We start from the raw sequence: 22174 nt of genomic DNA, 5'->3' as shown, positions 1-22174 counted from the left end.
TACAGTCAGATACACTTCCTTCCAAAGTGCTGCTGGTAGCCAGCAAAAAAGCAACAAGATTGTGGTATAAAAGTGACCCTCCAACTTGTGAGCAGTGGCTGTGCATTGTGGAGGAAATATATGTGATGGAGAGATTTACACACAAACTCAGGATACAAGAACTGTTCCTTGAGAAAAGGGAGAAATGGACTGAATATAAAACCCAACAGAATGACACCACAAATGTCTGACATGGACTCAAATGATGTAATAATGTTGATAAAAATAGAAAGAAAGTACTACAGAAAATCTAATGGAAAAACCTTTGCAGAGTGAAAGTGTGCTTAAACGACAGTCTCTCTCCAAACCATCAACACGCAAGGCAACAGCTGTTTAAGCACAATACAATATTCTCTATGCACAGCAGCCATATTGGAAAGAAAAGGGCTTCAGTTCAGGGACACTAATGGTTCCTTTAGGAGGTTTCAAATATGGCCCTTACCCTTACGGGTGTGTAACTCAGGTACAATTGGTTCCATTGGTACACTCAAGAGTTATGGGGGTCCTTGAAATTAAAATGTTTGAGAACCACTAAATGGAACAGAACCTGAGATAGTCGGGGGCCTTAAGGGGAGAAAATATACATTTCCTGCAAATCAGTCTAAAAGTGCCCAATTTTGCACAGATGTAGCCCAGTAGTACATGCTCATGATTTAGCTAGGGCGCCCGAGTTTGCAACCTTTGGGGTCACCACAGTGGCCAAATCAAGTTGGGCTCCTATCGACTTTCTATACAGGAGGAAAATACCCAGAAAAAAATCTGCTTTAAGTAGGATGTGAGGGTTCTAACTAGAGGTTTGTCATGATTCTGAATCCATTGCAAGCCTTTGTTTTGCACAAAAAAAAACATTCCTTGGGCTACAAATGGCCCCACAAAACGATGGTTTAGTGATGAGTCATCATCTTTTCACAGTTTGGTGGGTGTTTTGTGGGGCCACCTCCCTGACAATAACGATGGGACCACAATTCTTATATGAGACGATTCTAAGATGACCCAATGTTATTCTCATAGAAAATGAACTTCCGTGACCCAGGAGATGAACCAGTGACGTCAGTACTCTATTAAGACGTGAGGTTGATTCTACAAAAGCCTAATAAAACGGTTTTCAGAAAAAACCTATGTTGCTATGTATCGTTGTTAGGCAGAAACCTTACCTCCATATTATGTTTTGTTTTCCATAAAATTAGCAGATTGCAAGCTTTTAGATCTGCTACTTTAGAATTATAATCCTGAAAAGTTTTGGACATGAGGTTTCCACCCATAGATGCTTTACCAGTTTTAATGGTTAATTAGTGTACTGTACGTGGTAAGACCTGTGAAGGAAATTAGTAAGGTCTCTGGGAGTGGGACATATCATCTGTAGGGCTGTGTGCTCTCTGGGGGCGTACAGTATGGATGATCTTCTCCTCTGTCACCACTGGGGTTTTCCATGTGTGTCTGAAGACATTAAAAAAAGACATGCATACTTGTTAACTGACATCTCCAAGTTTAAAACATCGCTACACTAAATAATAAGTACACCGGATCCATTGTAACACAGGTTCTTTCCTTTCCTAAAAAGTAAGTATTCTGGAGTTAAAATGCTTCCACCCGACAGCAACAATATAATATAATAAACTCAATAGTTATTACAGTGATAATATATCGAATTATCAGTACACATTTAATGCAAAAATAAAGAATGGCAATACCTCTAATGAACGTGGAAAAAATATCTTTCTCACATTTCAACTTAAAAGAGGTGTAGCTATAAAATGTGTAAATGTGCAACTCTTAGATCCTATTTTTAATATCTAACCCTTGACAGCCATTCATTCAAACAGAAAAGCAGCTGTATTGAAAATATTTTTTTTTCTCGCACATAATGCAGGACACAGCTCCTGCTATTTAGGCCATGGCTATACGGAGCTGGATTTTTCATATATCCCGGTTTTTCAGATATCCAGATAGAAAAATATCTAGGTCCACACGAGAAAGATATCTAGGTCTAAAATAATCTGAGTCCCCAGACCTCCACTGGGGGACAAGCACACACACAGTTAAGTCTTAAGAGATATCCGGGTACCGTGTCTACACAGATCCAGAGAATATCCAGCTTTGCGGCCGAAATATCCAGCTTAATGTGGCTGCAGCCCCAACAGCACAAAAAATGTCTAGCTTCAGAAATATCCAGCTCTGTGTAGCCATGGCCTAAACCACTTGAACACACCTATTCTGGGGGGAACATTACTAAAAATGGCAGATCTACAAGCTCACAGTGAGCTGCAATGCAACAAGTTGAGAACTTATATGTGCTATTTTAGGCAAAGAAAGTTGGTGTAGATGGAAGAAAGCGGCCCATGTAGGGAAGTCTAGAGCAGGGGTCAGCAATCTTTTTGAAATGAAGTGCCATGTTTTTATTTTCTAGATAGTCAGTGTGCCATGTCAACATGTTTAATGACACGCCATCAAAAATTCAGACACATTTTGAGTGTCAGGAAATTGTTATAATGATCATTATAGACTCAAGCAATAACCCATCTATCTCGAGAGTTCAGGGTTTTAGTGAATGTAGAATTATGTGCAGGATGTAATTTGTGCAAATTATGTGACTTAATTTAATTGACCACATAAAAAAAAACATGTGATTTTAAAATAAAAACCCTCTCTCTCACACTTCTGCCAGTGTGCCAGTGATCACCCTCCCCTGTGCCATTGTTGTGCCTAAGGTTGCCTACCCCTGGTCTAGTGGGTTTAAGTGGCTACCTTTACACATTTCTGCCAGGAAGAGTTGCAGAGGGAACTGAATCACTGTTAATTGAGACAGACTGAATCAGCATGGCACTGCTGGTCTAGACTTACCTCTGAGAATATCCCCATCCTGGTTGGGGTAAAAGGCCAGTTTGAAGATGTGGTTCATAATGCTGCGTTCGATAGGCATCTGGACATCTTGCAACTGGTCCTTGCTAGTATACTGCCAGATGGCATCACGGACCATGGCACCATACAGGTAGTGCAGAAAACCCTCCACTGCTGCAGTCTTGTCATCAGCCGCTGTGCATCCCTGGAAGGCTGTGGGGGGAGACAGGGAACAATGCAGTGAGCAATCAGTCTGTTGATTACCTTTAAAAATATATATAAAATACAGAGAAAGTAGCCTATCTACAAGCTCACAATGTGCCTTATTGTGAGTTTGTAGATAGGCTATTTTCACTACTTTTGTGCAACACTTGTATGATGAAGTAGGGCAGTGTTTCTCAAATGGGGGTACGTGTACCCCTAGGGGTACGCAGGGCGGGACCGTACCTATGTTCCCCAGGTTCTATGTTCCCCAGGTTCTATGTTCCCCACTTTCTTACCACCTAACCCTAACCTCACTAAACTAATGCTGTTAGGTGGGGAACATAGAACCTGGGGAACATAGAACCTGGGGAACATAGGTTGGACCCCCGCAGGGAGTACGTCAGAAAAACTAGAAAATGGGAATTAGTACTTTACTATTATGGTTAATGATAAAACATTGACAGAGTTTGTGTGAACCTGCTCATCTGTACATTTCTAAACCAAATAACATCAATACCTTTACTAGTAGTAACAGTTATTTAATAGAAAGCAGTATTTATTTGCCATTTATTTGCCATTATGCTGTTTTATTTTGAACATATTGGCATCGGAACTGGACTTTTGATGTCAATTTTGCAGTAGTCAGGGGAAGGGGGTACATGGCTTCAGAAATCAGTATAAGGGATTACTCCAGCCAAAAAAGATTGAGAACCACTGAAGTAGGGCATTCATTTATGAAAACATAGCACGTTGAATACAAGGTTTCTGCCTGAGAACAAGAATTAGAGAGGGTATGTGTGTACAAAAGAGAGAGGTCATCAGATCAGCCTGTGTCGCCTCTATATAAGAATGTGAATGATGGCTGCATATATGCTGTGTTGTGAATCCACTATAGCCATTTGAAATGTGATGTAATTTTTTGTTCTGCTTGTCCTGCTTCCAAATGTGTAGGAGAAATCCTTAAATTAGAATTAGGCTACTCCAAGGAAAACAGTAAAAGGGTTTCTATAGGCTACACTATACAGTAAATAATAGTCTACCTCCTTTTGAAGACCAACTGCTGTTGATCTTGTTTGATCCAACAGATGTCTAGTATACATCTAAAATACTCTGCAGCACTGCAGATGAGAGAGAGAGGTGAACAAATAACAATAAATTCAACTTCCTCGCACAGTGATAAATACACGTGCATAAAAAAACATTGCAGTCCTACGTGTTTTTACCTAAAAATGTTGTCAGGTGATGTAGCCTACACATGATGGAAACATGATGCGACACAAACACTAGGCTACTAAACACACACGTCCCTGTTCTTGATGGTGGTGATTGTGTGTAATATGTGCATGGCACGCAAAAACGACTTCCAAACTCAATTAATTCACTGAAAGTTTCTTCAGAAAGTCATAGATTGCTTACATTCATGGTTATTTTCCAGTAGGCAACCTTATGTCCATTGCGAGTCCAGTCACAGAGGCTGACTGACTGTTCTGTGGACATAAGGTGCTCTTTTCCCATAGTACACAAGATCTGGCTTAAACAAATCCTCTCTTAACCCTAATAAAACTAACATAACCATCTCAACATAATGCATTTTTATGCATTTCTGACTAGAAGCCCAATATTCTAGGACCATTCCTATATATTATCAAACTTATCCGCCAAAAGTTATTCGCGACCTACCTGTTGTTATGAAGGGGGGAAAATACCTTATACAAAGCATTCACCATTCAAGCTTCTAGCGCCCTCTACTGTTGACCGGTGGTCACTACTCTGGAAGAAGCAAATGATTGGCGCAGAATCCTACAAAAATACATTATTAATTATTAATTATAATTGTTACGTTTTTGGAAAATAGTATAGATCTACTAGGACATTTTGTGAACAAATAATAACAATAATAATAAGTACGCTCTTGCACGTTTGGATATAACCTCGCGATACCAGGCTTTCTCGCGAGGATGAGTTGTTTACAAATGAAAATGCCTCAGCGTCGCGCAGCGTTCCTATTGGTCCGCTGCGCTCGGCAGCGGACCAATAGGGACAGCGCTCGAGCATCCTTCCTGTTTCAAACAGGTGTTCTTCGGATGATAACGTTAGAACGTCAGTGCTCATCTGGACTTCATTGAGAACAGACGTGCATCTTAGCGGCTCCACCAGAGACGTTACTGACGAACTACTGCTGACTGCTTGTTTACATCGACGCCTGTCGTCCATCTGTTGCTGTTGTTTCACCGGTCATTTCAACTTTTAATTTGATATTTTCAAACATTTGATAACACTTCTTTTTGGATCCCTAGTCTTCAGCTTGACCAACTGAACTCAGGTAAGTAAGTTTGCTCTTGTTAACGACACACACACACACACACACACACACACACACACACACACACACACACACACACACACACACACAGGGGCTTGTTTGTCGTTAATTTACACAGAGGCCTGTTTGCAACAGTTGTGGGTCATTTTCAACCATATTTTGGTTTGAGTACACTGTTGTGGTTTGAAGAAGCACTTTGAAGAAGTACTTGACAATGAAGAACACCCAGCCACAGGACGCAGTCGCCGCCTACTCAAGGCTCCATGAACAACATCCATGCCAGCCTCTTCTGACAGACGACCAGAAAGTCGAGCTGCGCAACCGCAACTGCAACATGGAGGTCAACGAGAGGAAGGGGAAGGCAGCCCGGAAGATGAAGTTCATCATGGCCGAGTTGTTGCAGTCAGAGAAGGCCTACGTGAGAGATCTGCGTGGTCTGGAGACATACTGGTGGGAGATGGCCAGTGGGCTTGAGGAGGAGGTACCTGCAGGCATCCGCAACAAGCAACACATCATCTTTGGTAACATCCAGGAGATATATGACTTTCATAGCAATATTTTCCTGAGTGAGTTGACCAACTGTGAGCTACCAGAGGATGTGGGACACTGCTTTGCTACCTGGGCTGATGGGTTCCACATGTATGTGAACTACTGTAAGAACAAAGTTGACTCCAGTCAACTCTTACTGGAACACGCTGGAACCTTCTTTGATGACATCCGGCAGAAACATGGCCTGGGCTTCGCTAGTTCCATCGACTCCTACCTCATCAAGCCTGTGCAGAGAATCACCAAGTACCAGCTACTGCTCAAGGACTTGCTGTCTTGCTGTGAGGATGGAGAGGGAGGAGAGCTTGCGGATGCTCTTGAGTTGATGCTGAGTGTGCCTAAGAAGGCGAATGATGCCATGAACATCGCCATGTTGGACGGTTTTGATGACAACATGGATGTCCAGGGGGACTTGATTGTTCATGGCAGTTTCCAGGTGTGGAACCCCAAGACTCTAATCCGGAAGGTTCGCAACCACCACGTGTTCCTGTTCCAGAACTCGCTGGTCTTCAGCAAGGAGATCAGGGACTCAGCTGGCAGAACTAAGTACAGGTATGTGAATAAAGTACTGACATCCGAGTTGGGGGTGACAGAGCACATTCGAGGGGACCCCTGTAAGTTTGCTCTGTGGGCAGGAAGGACCCCCGCCTCTCACAACCATACTGTACTTACGGCATCCAGCTTGAAGGCCAAACAGGAGTGGGTTAAGAACATCCAGGAGAGAATGACACCCCTGAAGGAGCCTCTTCACCTGCAGCCTCAGGCCTCGCTGCAGTCCAGCCGTCCAGGTCCACGTCCGATGCTGTGGAAATGGCTGACCAGCTGCGTACGCAGACCCAGCCGGTGACAGCTCTGGGCTCGCCAGGGAGATCCTATTTCTTAATATGCAGCTAGTTTGTGGGAAAGATCCCTCAGGATGTGGGTGAAGGCAGAGCTTAAATACAAAGTCTTTGAAGAGTGTAGGACTCGGCGGGGAGCCGAGTCTGGATAGCGGGAGCTGCTGAGACCGGGTTAGTGGAGTTGAGGCTTGCTGGAGTTTCCTCCTTGATGTCCATATTGTAGGGTCAGAGGTCGGTGTGTGGCGAACGGGTAAGAAACCACATACATAAATGCATCTGTCTGTCTTGTCAGTCGTGTACCACACAGGAGGTTCCCCGGACTGGAGGTCGGGTCCCCCCAGTCAAAGTTGGTCAGTCGAGCCTATCTCCTGATCGCTACTGTTGCGTGTGGACGCGCTTCCAGGAAGGGGAACGACTAACACAGGCTATTTGTGTAACCTTAGCTGAGGTAAGAACATTTACTTTTTTATGTTACCTTATATGGTTTTTAAAGTTTAACATGAAGTAGTAATTGTCATATATATTAGAAATAGTTTTTGTGAAGATAAGGGGAAAAAATCAACAAAAATCTGTCTGTTTGTTGTGGACTGTGCTGGAGTTTCCCTGGACTTGAGGTGGAGGTCCCCCCCAGTTGAAGTTGGTCAGTCGAGCCTCCCTCCTGATCGCTCCTGGTGCGTGTGGACTTGCATCCAGAAAGGGAACGACTGTTGGCATAGATGGGCTGTACTGTGGCTGCAAGAAAACACTAGGCTATTTGTGTAACCTGAGCTGAGGTAAGAACATTTACTGTTTTCTGTTACCTTATATACTAGTTTTGTTTTACATGAAGTAGTAATGGTCATATTAACAATATGTTTTGTGTTGGCTGACTAGGCCTACTTGGTATTAGAAATAATTGTTTAAGATCTCATTATCATTTTTATAGCACTGAATTTCACCACTTTATAGGGTTTAGATTTTTAACTTCCAAGTCATAATTGTAGGTATTAGAAATATATGTAGTATACTAGTTGTTGTTGTACAAAACTAAAACTAAAAAAACACAAAACTAAAACGAACCAAAAAAAAGTGTCTGTCTATCTAATGTATTTTCACAGGTTTCTACTGACGTGGCTTCATCCTCTCCCTTTGGGGAGTCTGTCCTGCGTGCAGTATGTGTCATCACCACTCTGTTGGCCTGGCGGGCTTGCTCGAGCCGCCCTTCAACCCTGTGATGGTGACTGGCCTTGGCGTCTTGCGGGGCCAGGCTTTAGGTAGCGTCTTGCACCTGAGCCTGTCTGTCTGTCTATGGAGCACCTGGGTGTGGTAGAGATAAAAGCACTCTTCCCACCACCGCAGCAGTAACTGCGATGCCTCCAGCTTGGCCTGGCGCACCATCAATCTAAACACAATTGGCCGTGTTTAGACAATTTACAATTGAGCATTTAGCAGACGCTCTTAACCCAGAGCAACTTAAAATTGGGGTGGAAAGCTGGCTGGATCAAGTGACCGTTCTTTTTGCTGCACTGCAGAAGCTACTGGCAAGTGTATATGGGAGGATGCACACAGTAGTTTATACATCCCCAGCTGTGGAGGTGTTAGTGCAGCAACAAGGACTGAAAGGACACTTGGGGACAGTTGGGAATTGACAACGACTAAATTGGGACTTCTCCGATGGATTGCCGCCGTGTAGTGGCGGAGAAGCTAATGACCCAATGACCCAAGCTTCTGGCAGGTGCTACCATCATGCCGGACAGCTCAAAGGGTATTAGGGATCAGACCAAGAGCAATCCATTGATAAAACTAACATGTTACAGAAATCACCACAAGAAACCAAAGCACTCCAGCAGACGTCCAAGGAGATGCCAGCCACAACAACTGTTGTGCAAGGTTGTATCCCCTCCAAAAGAATCCATTAGAGATGGAGCCTGGTATGTAAGGACTATTATATAAACTGTTATATGACTCATTATACCAATATTCCCTTAGTATTGTTGATGGTGTGCAGACCACCAGGGCTCTGCTGTGAAGGAAACTGAGGTAACACTTTACTTAAAGGTCTATAATGCACTCATTTAAATAACTGGTTATAAATGTTTACAATTATGCATAACAACGTATAAGCTTAGTGGAACAGCACATTGTATTTTTCATTTCAAGGACCTCCAAATTGGTATGCATTTGGCTGCGAACTCTCATCTGAAAAGATTTCTGCCAAGGACCCCCATACATTTACTTACTTATTTATTAAAAAAAATAACCTTTTCTCAAAACGGCAGATCTATGCTCACAATACGTTGTGGTGTGAGCTTGTAGATCGGTTATTTTCAAACAGCCAATGTATTTAGGGTTAAAGCTATTTAAACTGTTTGTGATGCTAATATCAACTAATGTAGCTGGGGAGCCCTTTCAAGGATTCCTGGGGGTCCCCGGAGAACACTTTGAAAACCACTTTATTGTCTGCACTACCTTACAGTCCAAAATGTAGATCAGGCTCAGACTTTCATTGGTAACTAAAATGAGTAAATGTCCTGGTTTTCTGTTCACACCACAGGCTAGAGGAGACCAACTGGAGGAGACAAAAAGAAAACGTCTCACTGAGCTGACCTCCACCCAGCAAAAGCTGTAGCCTACAACCGCACTGCAGACCAGGTGAGAGTGGGCAGCCGCCTATGGCTTTTAGCACTGTAGATTTAACTGACTGGGTTGCAGAGAAGAAAGGGGCAGTCAAGTGTAAAATGATCCTAAAGATTAGTAGGCGTTGGAGTATGTTATGAACTCTGGCGATTCTGTCTGTCTTGGAATGGAACAGCATCATGGCTGAACTGTTAGAAACTGAGAAAGCCTACACCCGAGACCTGCAGGAGTGCCTGGATACATACTTTTGGGAGATGACCAGTGGAGTGCTGGAGGACATACCTGTTGGCATCCTCAACAAGGAACAGGTTGTCTTTGGCAACATCCAGGATATCTGTTACTTCCACAGCAACATTTTCATGGAGGAGTTGGTCAACTGTCAGCTACCGGAAGATGTGGGACAGTGCTTTGTGACCTGGGCTGACAAGTTCAACATGTATGTGAGTTACTTCATGAACAAACCTCACTCCAGTGAACTTATTCGGGAACACGCTGGAAGCTACTTTGACCTCATCCAGCAGAAACATGGTCTGGGCCGGGCCAGTTCTATTGACACCTTCCTCATCAAGCCAGTACAGAGGCTCACCAAGTACCAGCTCCTCCTAAAGGACCTACTGTGTTGCTGTGATGAGGGAGAGGGAGGAGACATTAAGGCTGGCCTGGAGGTGATGTTGCGCTTTCTCAAGAAAGCAAATGATGCCATGACCATCGCCTTGCTGGAGGGTTGTGATGATGTGGATGTCCAGGGGGACTTGATGCTTCATGGCCGTTTTCAGGTGTGGAACCCCAACTCTGTCCTCCATAACGTCCGCAAGTCTCTCAAGCGGAATAGTCACTACCGCCACCTGTTCCTCTTTGAGAGGTCACTGATCTTCTGCAAGGAGATCAAAGACTCCACTGACAGAACCAGATACCAGTACAGCAATAAAGTACTGACTGGTGACTTATGGGTGACTGAGCACAATGAAGGGGACCCCGGTACGTTCATTCTGTGGGCAGGATCAGGAAGGACTCCACCCTTTCACAAGACTCTACTTAAAGCCTCCAGTGTGAAAGAGAAACAGAAGTGGATGAGTAACATCTGGGAGGTGAGCCAGGACAGAATGAAGTCACCTCTTCACCTGGACGACACACCAGCACTGTCCAAACCTCCCAGGAACAGGACAGGACAGATAGCCAATCTACAGCCTCAGGCCTGGCTCTTCTCCCGACACTCCAGCCAACCAGGTCAGAGATTGTTTGGATCACTGTGGAAATGGCTGACCAGCCGCAGTAGCAGGCGGAATTAGCAAATAATTGACTGAAACACTTGTATATACTGTATATAATTACATTTGATTGTTGTATTGTATTATGCATTCTTTGTTGTCTTATTACCAGTGATTAATATTGTTTTCATTGTATTATTGTTTATTAATGTCATTATTTATAGTAATTATTGTTGTATATAGTTGTGGTGATGGCAGTAAATAAACCAAGTTCAGTGAACTTGCCAGACTACACATTAAAACCCTGAATCTTAATTGAACTCCACCCATAGGGGTACATTTGCACCTGTACGACCCAGAGGGTCCTGTACAGTACATGTATAGCTAAAGCACATGGATTATAATTTCTGTAGTGCAGTAGTGGAAGAAGTACTCTGATTCTTTACTGGAGTAAAAGTAGTAATACCATAATGTGGAGGTACAATTATACTTATTACAAGTAAAAGTCCTGTAATCAAGCTCACAACATCACAATGCAAGGCGCTGTGAGCTTGTAGATCAGCTATTTTTGAATAGCCAAAGTATAATATAGGCCTTAATTGGGTATGTTTTTTAATTATAATTTAAATCTGCAGAGCAACTAGTAAAGCTGTCTGTCAAGTAATTGTAGTGGTGTAATAGGTACCATATTTGATGGTACAGTATCTTCCACTTATTAGATTATTTCTCATTCACTTATTGAATTCACTCAAACTTATTATTTGAAACTTGTTGGTCACAATACTAATACTTTGTGATATATTTCGGCTACGGTGTAATTTTGACAAAATAGTTTTATTATTAAACAAACAACAAATCAAAATATCAATCAGCATCAATTAATCAATGAGTATAATAATAATGTGACTGCTGTGATTCTTCAATTTCCTGCAGTTTCATTTATTGAAGGAAATTAGCTCAAGTTAGAAATCTACATTTCCTTACACAGGACACTCAAGAAAACTGGACGTGCACCGTGGTCGACGACCCCCAGAATCCCTGGGTGATACTGGGGACATGGGGAGGGTGCCAGACTGCCAGTGAAGGATGCCTCACCGGGAGAAGCATCCCAACAGCCACAGGTGAGTTGGTTTCCGTGTTTGACCGACGATTCAAACTGACTCCTCTCTTTCGCCTTCCCCAGTGCAGGTCACCACCAAGAAACAGGTTACCGTCACCAAGAAGGAGCGAGGACCCATGATGGAGTGGTGGAAGTATGTACATACATCTCACTTGTCACTTGTTCTCATGGTTCTCATGGGTTTGTTATTTTAATACATAGTACATTTTTGTTGACCACAAATGTTTAAGAATGTTTTATTAGATATGATAGCATGTTGTATAAATAGATGACAAAACAACAAACCTAGGTTCGTTGTTTTTACCTGGAATTTCTTTGAGGCACTACATTGTTCTCTCTGTACTGTATTTATGTGACTATTTAACTTTAGTTTGCTTATTCCCATCTCACACTTTCTTGCAGGAGTATGCAAGGCTTCCTCCAATACATCTGCCAAAGTACGGCGTTGGGCGAGCACGGGAGGCCAAAACTAAAAACCTGCAAAGGAGAATGCCTGCCAACAGGAAAGGCCACCAACAGCCAAACACCACTTTCTGGTAAGTACACATTTATTACAGGTCCAGATCTCTTTTTTTCCCCCCTCTGCATTAAATCTCTTCATCAAAATTAGCCAATCTACAAGTTCCCAACGTGACGCGTTGTGAGCATGCATAATTTCTATTTTTCCCGAAAGCTTGCCCCGTGCTCATCAGGACACTCAATACGGACACTCATTCATCCACACAAAGCCAGACATAGGAGCGGTTAGTACCGCACAAAAATGGTGTTGTCTGTTGAAGTGAACTGATTGACCAGTGATATGGTATATGTGTGTAGCCTACATTTACCACCACCAACCTCCATGTGCATATCGTTGTCGAGTGGAAACCTTGTACAGTATGTCCAAGACCTTTTGTTTTGTATTTATCGTTTTAAAAATGAACTAAACTAGTGAAAATAGCAGATCTACAAGCACACAGCCTCACGGTGTGAGGCGTTGTTCACAGTTCACTGTTGTTCACAGTTCACTGTTTTCACTACTTTTGTGCGACGGCCTTGTATGATGAAGTAGGGCTTTACTTTGCGAAAAAATGAACACATTTTAAACTTCGAGATACGAGGTTTCTGCTTGACAGTGACGATATGTGGGTTCACTATAAGTAACATAGTTAATAGTTACATTGTACTCAAATGGTGTATTCCAACAATGTGTAAACCACCAAATAGTCTAATTTGTTATTCATTTTATAACTACAATTCAAAATTAAATATTATTCTTGATATTTTTTTCTGTTTTTATTTCATTAAGGAGAGAGCTTACCGAAGTATACAGGCACCAGAAAAAACATGATGTGATAGCCATAAGTATTATTGTTATGTATTGTATCTGCACATCTTGATCAAATTAAAATAAATAATAATGTAATAAGTATACAATAGCTTAAATGTTGAGTTGTAGTTATAAAATGAATAATTATTTTGTTTGAATACGTAGTATGTAACTATCTTAGTTGTGGCGAGACATAACTTACTCTATGTATGCTTTATTCATGTGTTTTTTTTAATTAGCAAGATATGTATGTATTGTAGTGTAGACAGGGCTGGACATTGATACTAACACCTGTGTTTCTTCTCCAGGCACAGAGACCACCTTCTGCCTGCATCGCATTCGCCACCAAGAGACCTTGACCCTGCCAACGATGAAGGTCGTCTGCCAAGCGCCTTCCTTCAATCATCGCTCAGCCTCTCCAGAATCTCCAACTACCTCGGGACTTCGATACTTTTGTTTTGAGCCACACTGGCATTGATGAACAGTAACCAAGGATGCTTACTTGTGTACTCAAGTATTATTATTATTTTTTGCCTGCACTCTTCTTTCACTCCACTATTTAAACTGAAATGTTTTACTTTTACAGTTCTAGGAAGGGACTGAAAATGTACTATTTATATAGTTTGATTCTTTAAATGTTTTGGTATGCATTGGTCTTAAAAGATAATGTACTTTGTAATTTGTACTTTTGAATACCGGTACTTAGTAGAATATTAGTAGCCTATTTACTTCACTACAAGGTTTAGATATTTTTGTTAAGTTCTTATCGGACACCACTGCGAGATGGGTCTTAGTCTTAGACAACCAGTCACCCTTTATTTTACAGTAATGTAAGTAATGCTTTCCTCTTTTGTTTTAAATGCATTTCAACAGTATAGTCATGTTTTGTACAGAAAGTATGCTGTCATTATTACACTCTAATCATCTTGACACATTCTTTGTTTATGAAACGGTTCAACTTTTTATTTTAAATCACAGCAGGAGACAAAGGTAAGAGTTTGTTACAACATGCTCTCTTTGATGTATCTCCTAAGAATGTGTGCCCTCCATAGAGGTAATATGTTAAATAAATGGATTGACATATCCAAAATGATGCAACAGCTCTGGACCTTAAATTCATCATGCACGTGTCTTGACTGAAGTCAACAGTTGCCCCTTGCTGTATAGTACAGGGGTTAAAGTTCTCAGTCCTGGGGACTGATTTCAGTCTTGAGGATTCCATAGGGGCTATAGTAACCCCATGTAGACCAGGGGATAATACTGATTATTTTTTTACCTTTTTTTACCCTGTAATGTAAAGTTAAAGTTCCAGTTCCATATACATTGACATGACATTCATAATGTGTGTGTATTGGTATAAATGTATATGGGCTAATACTGTAAAGATATAGTTCTACAGTCAGATACACTTCCTTCCAAAGTGCTGCTGGTAGCCAGCAAAAAAGCAACAAGATTGTGGTATAAAAGTGACCCTCCAACTTGTGAGCAGTGGCTGTGCATTGTGGAGGAAATATATGTGATGGAGAGATTTACACACAAACTCAGGATACAAGAAGAACTGTTCCTTGAGAAAAGGGAGAAATGGACTGAATATAAAACCCAACAGAATGACACCACAAATGTCTGACATGGACTAAAATGTGATAACCAAATGATGTAATAATGTTGATAAAAATAGAAAGTACTACAGAAAATCTAATGGAAAAACCTTTGCAGAGTGAAAGTGTGCTTAAACGACAGTCTCTCTCCAAACCATCAACACGCAAGGCAACAGCTGTTTAAGCACAATACAATATTCTCTATGCACAGCAGCCATATTGGAAAGAAAAGGGCTTCAGTTCAGGGACACTAATGGTTCCTTTAGGAGGTTTCAAATATGGCCCTTACCCTTACGGGTGTGTAACTCAGGTACAATTGGTTCCATTGGTACACTCAAGAGTTATGGGGGTCCTTGAAATTAAAATGTTTGAGAACCACTAAATGGAACAGAACCTGAGATAGTCGGGGGCCTTAAGGGGAGAAAATATACATTTCCTGCAAATCAGTCTAAAAGTGCCCAATTTTGCACAGATGTAGCCCAGTAGTACATGCTCATGATTTAGCTAGGGCGCCCGAGTTTGCAACCTTTGGGGTCACCACAGTGGCCAAATCAAGTTGGGCTCCTATCGACTTTCTATACAGGAGGAAAATACCCAGAAAAAAATCTGCTTTAAGTAGGATGTGAGGGTTCTAACTAGAGGTTTGTCATGATTCTGAATCCATTGCAAGCCTTTGTTTTGCACAAAAAAAAACATTCCTTGGGCTACAAATGGCCCCACAAAACGATGGTTTAGTGATGAGTCATCATCTTTTCACAGTTTGGTGGGTGTTTTGTGGGGCCACCTCCCTGACAATAACGATGGGACCACAATTCTTATATGAGACGATTCTAAGATGACCCAATGTTATTCTCATAGAAAATGAACTTCCGTGACCCAGGAGATGAACCAGTGACGTCAGTACTCTATTAAGACGTGAGGTTGATTCTACAAAAGCCTAATAAAACGGTTTTCAGAAAAAACCTATGTTGCTATGTATCGTTGTTAGGCAGAAACCTTACCTCCATATTATGTTTTGTTTTCCATAAAATTAGCAGATTGCAAGCTTTTAGATCTGCTACTTTAGAATTATAATCCTGAAAAGTTTTGGACATGAGGTTTCCACCCATAGATGCTTTACCAGTTTTAATGGTTAATTAGTGTACTGTACGTGGTAAGACCTGTGAAGGAAATTAGTAAGGTCTCTGGGAGTGGGACATATCATCTGTAGGGCTGTGTGCTCTCTGGGGGCGTACAGTATGGATGATCTTCTCCTCTGTCACCACTGGGGTTTTCCATGTGTGTCTGAAGACATTAAAAAAAGACATGCATACTTGTTAACTGACATCTCCAAGTTTAAAACATCGCTACACTAAATAATAAGTACACCGGATCCATTGTAACACAGGTTCTTTCCTTTCCTAAAAAGTAAGTATTCTGGAGTTAAAATGCTTCCACCCGACAGCAACAATATAATATAATAAACTCAATAGTTATTACAGTGATAATATATCGAATTATCAGTACACATTTAATGCAAAAATAAAGAATGGCAATACCTCTAATGAACGTGGAAAAAATATCTTTCTCACATTTCAACTTAAAAGAGGTGTAGCTATAAAATGTGTAAATGTGCAACTCTTAGATCCTATTTTTAATATCTAACCCTTGACAGCCATTCATTCAAACAGAAAAGCAGCTGTATTGAAAATATTTTTTTTTCTCGCACATAATGCAGGACACAGCTCCTGCTATTTAGGCCATGGCTATACGGAGCTGGATTTTTCATATATCCCGGTTTTTCAGATATCCAGATAGAAAAATATCTAGGTCCACACGAGAAAGATATCTAGGTCTAAAATAATCTGAGTCCCCAGACCTCCACTGGGGGACAAGCACACACACAGTTAAGTCTTAAGAGATATCCGGGTACCGTGTCTACACAGATCCAGAGAATATCCAGCTTTGCGGCCGAAATATCCAGCTTAATGTGGCTGCAGCCCCAACAGCACAAAAAATGTCTAGCTTCAGAAATATCCAGCTCTGTGTAGCCATGGCCTAAACCACTTGAACACACCTATTCTGGGGGGAACATTACTAAAAATGGCAGATCTACAAGCTCACAGTGAGCTGCAATGCAACAAGTTGAGAACTTATATGTGCTATTTTAGGCAAAGAAAGTTGGTGTAGATGGAAGAAAGCGGCCCATGTAGGGAAGTCTAGAGCAGGGGTCAGCAATCTTTTTGAAATGAAGTGCCATGTTTTTATTTTCTAGATAGTCAGTGTGCCATGTCAACATGTTTAATGACACGCCATCAAAAATTCAGACACATTTTGAGTGTCAGGAAATTGTTATAATGATCATTATAGACTCAAGCAATAACCCATCTATCTCGAGAGTTCAGGGTTTTAGTGAATGTAGAATTATGTGCAGGATGTAATTTGTGCAAATTATGTGACTTAATTTAATTGACCACATAAAAAAAAACATGTGATTTTAAAATAAAAACCCTCTCTCTCACACTTCTGCCAGTGTGCCAGTGATCACCCTCCCCTGTGCCATTGTTGTGCCTAAGGTTGCCTACCCCTGGTCTAGTGGGTTTAAGTGGCTACCTTTACACATTTCTGCCAGGAAGAGTTGCAGAGGGAACTGAATCACTGTTAATTGAGACAGACTGAATCAGCATGGCACTGCTGGTCTAGACTTACCTCTGAGAATATCCCCATCCTGGTTGGGGTAAAAGGCCAGTTTGAAGATGTGGTTCATAATGCTGCGTTCGATAGGCATCTGGACATCTTGCAACTGGTCCTTGCTAGTATACTGCCAGATGGCATCACGGACCATGGCACCATACAGGTAGTGCAGAAAACCCTCCACTGCTGCAGTCTTGTCATCAGCCGCTGTGCATCCCTGGAAGGCTGTGGGGGGAGACAGGGAACAATGCAGTGAGCAATCAGTCTGTTGATTACCTTTAAAAATATATATAAAATACAGAGAAAGTAGCCTATCTACAAGCTCACAATGTGCCTTATTGTGAGTTTGTAGATAGGCTATTTTCACTACTTTTGTGCAAAACTTGTATGATGAAGTAGGGCAGTGTTTCTCAAATGGGGGTACGTGTACCCCTAGGGGTACGCAGGGCGGGACCGTACCTATGTTCCCCAGGTTCTATGTTCCCCAGGTTCTATGTTCCCCACTTTCTTACCACCTAACCCTAACCTCACTAAACTAATGCTGTTAGGTGGGGAACATAGAACCTGGGGAACATAGAACCTGGGGAACATAGGTTGGACCCCCGCAGGGAGTACGTCAGAAAAACTAGAAAATGGGAATTAGTACTTTACTATTATGGTTAATGATAAAACATTGACAGAGTTTGTGTGAACCTGCTCATCTGTACATTTCTAAACCAAATAACATCAATACCTTTACTAGTAGTAACAGTTATTTAATAGAAAGCAGTATTTATTTGCCATTTATTTGCCATTATGCTGTTTTATTTTGAACATATTGGCATCGGAACTGGACTTTTGATGTCAATTTTGCAGTAGTCAGGGGAAGGGGGTACATGGCTTCAGAAATCAGTATAAGGGATTACTCCAGCCAAAAAAGATTGAGAACCACTGAAGTAGGGCATTCATTTATGAAAACATAGCACGTTGAATACAAGGTTTCTGCCTGAGAACAAGAATTAGAGAGGGTATGTGTGTACAAAAGAGAGAGGTCATCAGATCAGCCTGTGTCGCCTCTATATAAGAATGTGAATGATGGCTGCATATATGCTGTGTTGTGAATCCACTATAGCCATTTGAAATGTGATGTAATTTTTTGTTCTGCTTGTCCTGCTTCCAAATGTGTAGGAGAAATCCTTAAATTAGAATTAGGCTACTCCAAGGAAAACAGTAAAAGGGTTTCTATAGGCTACACTATACAGTAAATAATAGTCTACCTCCTTTTGAAGACCAACTGCTGTTGATCTTGTTTGATCCAACAGATGTCTAGTATACATCTAAAATACTCTGCAGCACTGCAGATGAGAGAGAGAGGTGAACAAATAACAATAAATTCAACTTCCTCGCACAGTGATAAATACACGTGCATAAAAAAACATTGCAGTCCTACGTGTTTTTACCTAAAAATGTTGTCAGGTGATGTAGCCTACACATGATGGAAACATGATGCGACACAAACACTAGGCTACTAAACACACACGTCCCTGTTCTTGATGGTGGTGATTGTGTGTAATATGTGCATGGCACGCAAAAACGACTTCCAAACTCAATTAATTCACTGAAAGTTTCTTCAGAAAGTCATAGATTGCTTACATTCATGGTTATTTTCCAGTAGGCAACCTTATGTCCATTGCGAGTCCAGTCACAGAGGCTGACTGACTGTTCTGTGGACATAAGGTGCTCTTTTCCCATAGTACACAAGATCTGGCTTAAACAAATCCTCTCTTAACCCTAATAAAACTAACATAACCATCTCAACATAATGCATTTTTATGCATTTCTGACTAGAAGCCCAATATTCTAGGACCATTCCTATATATTATCAAACTTATCCGCCAAAAGTTATTCGCGACCTACCTGTTGTTATGAAGGGGGGAAAATACCTTATACAAAGCATTCACCATTCAAGCTTCTAGCGCCCTCTACTGTTGACCGGTGGTCACTACTCTGGAAGAAGCAAATGATTGGCGCAGAATCCTACAAAAATACATTATTAATTATTAATTATAATTGTTACGTTTTTGGAAAATAGTATAGATCTACTAGGACATTTTGTGAACAAATAATAACAATAATAATAAGTACGCTCTTGCACGTTTGGATATAACCTCGCGATACCAGGCTTTCTCGCGAGGATGAGTTGTTTACAAATGAAAATGCCTCAGCGTCGCGCAGCGTTCCTATTGGTCCGCTGCGCTCGGCAGCGGACCAATAGGGACAGCGCTCGAGCATCCTTCCTGTTTCAAACAGGTGTTCTTCGGATGATAACGTTAGAACGTCAGTGCTCATCTGGACTTCATTGAGAACAGACGTGCATCTTAGCGGCTCCACCAGAGACGTTACTGACGAACTACTGCTGACTGCTTGTTTACATCGACGCCTGTCGTCCATCTGTTGCTGTTGTTTCACCGGTCATTTCAACTTTTAATTTGATATTTTCAAACATTTGATAACACTTCTTTTTGGATCCCTAGTCTTCAGCTTGACCAACTGAACTCAGGTAAGTAAGTTTGCTCTTGTTAACGACACACACACACACACACACACACACACACACACACACACACACACACACACACACACACACAGGGGCTTGTTTGTCGTTAATTTACACAGAGGCCTGTTTGCAACAGTTGTGGGTCATTTTCAACCATATTTTGGTTTGAGTACACTGTTGTGGTTTGAAGAAGCACTTTGAAGAAGTACTTGACAATGAAGAACACCCAGCCACAGGACGCAGTCGCCGCCTACTCAAGGCTCCATGAACAACATCCATGCCAGCCTCTTCTGACAGACGACCAGAAAGTCGAGCTGCGCAACCGCAACTGCAACATGGAGGTCAACGAGAGGAAGGGGAAGGCAGCCCGGAAGATGAAGTTCATCATGGCCGAGTTGTTGCAGTCAGAGAAGGCCTACGTGAGAGATCTGCGTGGTCTGGAGACATACTGGTGGGAGATGGCCAGTGGGCTTGAGGAGGAGGTACCTGCAGGCATCCGCAACAAGCAACACATCATCTTTGGTAACATCCAGGAGATATATGACTTTCATAGCAATATTTTCCTGAGTGAGTTGACCAACTGTGAGCTACCAGAGGATGTGGGACACTGCTTTGCTACCTGGGCTGATGGGTTCCACATGTATGTGAACTACTGTAAGAACAAAGTTGACTCCAGTCAACTCTTACTGGAACACGCTGGAACCTTCTTTGATGACATCCGGCAGAAACATGGCCTGGGCTTCGCTAGTTCCATCGACTCCTACCTCATCAAGCCTGTGCAGAGAATCACCAAGTACCAGCTACTGCTCAAGGACTTGCTGTCTTGCTGTGAGGATGGAGAGGGAGGAGAGCTTGCGGATGCTCTTGAGTTGATGCTGAGTGTGCCTAAGAAGGCGAATGATGCCATGAACATCGCCATGTTGGACGGTTTTGATGACAACATGGATGTCCAGGGGGACTTGATTGTTCATGGCAGTTTCCAGGTGTGGAACCCCAAGACTCTAATCCGGAAGGTTCGCAACCACCACGTGTTCCTGTTCCAGAACTCGCTGGTCTTCAGCAAGGAGATCAGGGACTCAGCTGGCAGAACTAAGTACAGGTATGTGAATAAAGTACTGACATCCGAGTTGGGGGTGACAGAGCACATTCGAGGGGACCCCTGTAAGTTTGCTCTGTGGGCAGGAAGGACCCCCGCCTCTCACAACCATACTGTACTTACGGCATCCAGCTTGAAGGCCAAACAGGAGTGGGTTAAGAACATCCAGGAGAGAATGACACCCCTGAAGGAGCCTCTTCACCTGCAGCCTCAGGCCTCGCTGCAGTCCAGCCGTCCAGGTCCACGTCCGATGCTGTGGAAATGGCTGACCAGCTGCGTACGCAGACCCAGCCGGTGACAGCTCTGGGCTCGCCAGGGAGATCCTATTTCTTAATATGCAGCTAGTTTGTGGGAAAGATCCCTCAGGATGTGGGTGAAGGCAGAGCTTAAATACAAAGTCTTTGAAGAGTGTAGGACTCGGCGGGGAGCCGAGTCTGGATAGCGGGAGCTGCTGAGACCGGGTTAGTGGAGTTGAGGCTTGCTGGAGTTTCCTCCTTGATGTCCATATTGTAGGGTCAGAGGTCGGTGTGTGGCGAACGGGTAAGAAACCACATACATAAATGCATCTGTCTGTCTTGTCAGTCGTGTACCACACAGGAGGTTCCCCGGACTGGAGGTCGGGTCCCCCCAGTCAAAGTTGGTCAGTCGAGCCTATCTCCTGATCGCTACTGTTGCGTGTGGACGCGCTTCCAGGAAGGGGAACGACTAACACAGGCTATTTGTGTAACCTTAGCTGAGGTAAGAACATTTACTTTTTTATGTTACCTTATATGGTTTTTAAAGTTTAACATGAAGTAGTAATTGTCATATATATTAGAAATAGTTTTTGTGAAGATAAGGGGAAAAAATCAACAAAAATCTGTCTGTTTGTTGTGGACTGTGCTGGAGTTTCCCTGGACTTGAGGTGGAGGTCCCCCCCAGTTGAAGTTGGTCAGTCGAGCCTCCCTCCTGATCGCTCCTGGTGCGTGTGGACTTGCATCCAGAAAGGGAACGACTGTTGGCATAGATGGGCTGTACTGTGGCTGCAAGAAAACACTAGGCTATTTGTGTAACCTGAGCTGAGGTAAGAACATTTACTGTTTTCTGTTACCTTATATACTAGTTTTGTTTTACATGAAGTAGTAATGGTCATATTAACAATATGTTTTGTGTTGGCTGACTAGGCCTACTTGGTATTAGAAATAATTGTTTAAGATCTCATTATCATTTTTATAGCACTGAATTTCACC

The 22174-nt window shown here is 42.3% G+C and overlaps 2 long non-coding RNA genes across 2 annotated transcripts; both read right to left on the bottom strand.

Annotated features, from left to right (window-relative positions):
• Positions 1 to 288: 288 nt before the first annotated feature.
• On the bottom strand, positions 289 to 4545 carry LOC308280871. The gene is made up of 3 exons (XR_013961787.1): positions 4498 to 4545; positions 2881 to 3090; positions 289 to 1476 (listed from the first exon to the last, which is right to left on the bottom strand). It is a non-coding gene; the product is annotated as an uncharacterized lncRNA (long non-coding RNA).
• A 10201-nt stretch (positions 4546 to 14746) lies between these two features.
• On the bottom strand, positions 14747 to 18993 carry LOC308280873. Its single transcript, XR_013961789.1, has 3 exons — positions 18946 to 18993; positions 17329 to 17538; positions 14747 to 15924 (listed from the first exon to the last, which is right to left on the bottom strand). It is a non-coding gene; the product is annotated as an uncharacterized lncRNA (long non-coding RNA).
• Between the last annotated feature and the right edge of the window lie 3181 nt (positions 18994 to 22174).

Source organism: Nannobrachium achirus, assembly GCF_963921795.1.
Source record: "Nannobrachium achirus genome assembly, contig: SCAFFOLD_449, whole genome shotgun sequence".
NCBI lineage: Eukaryota > Metazoa > Chordata > Actinopteri > Myctophiformes > Myctophidae > Nannobrachium > Nannobrachium achirus.
This window is presented reverse-complemented; position numbering and strand designations above follow the sequence as displayed.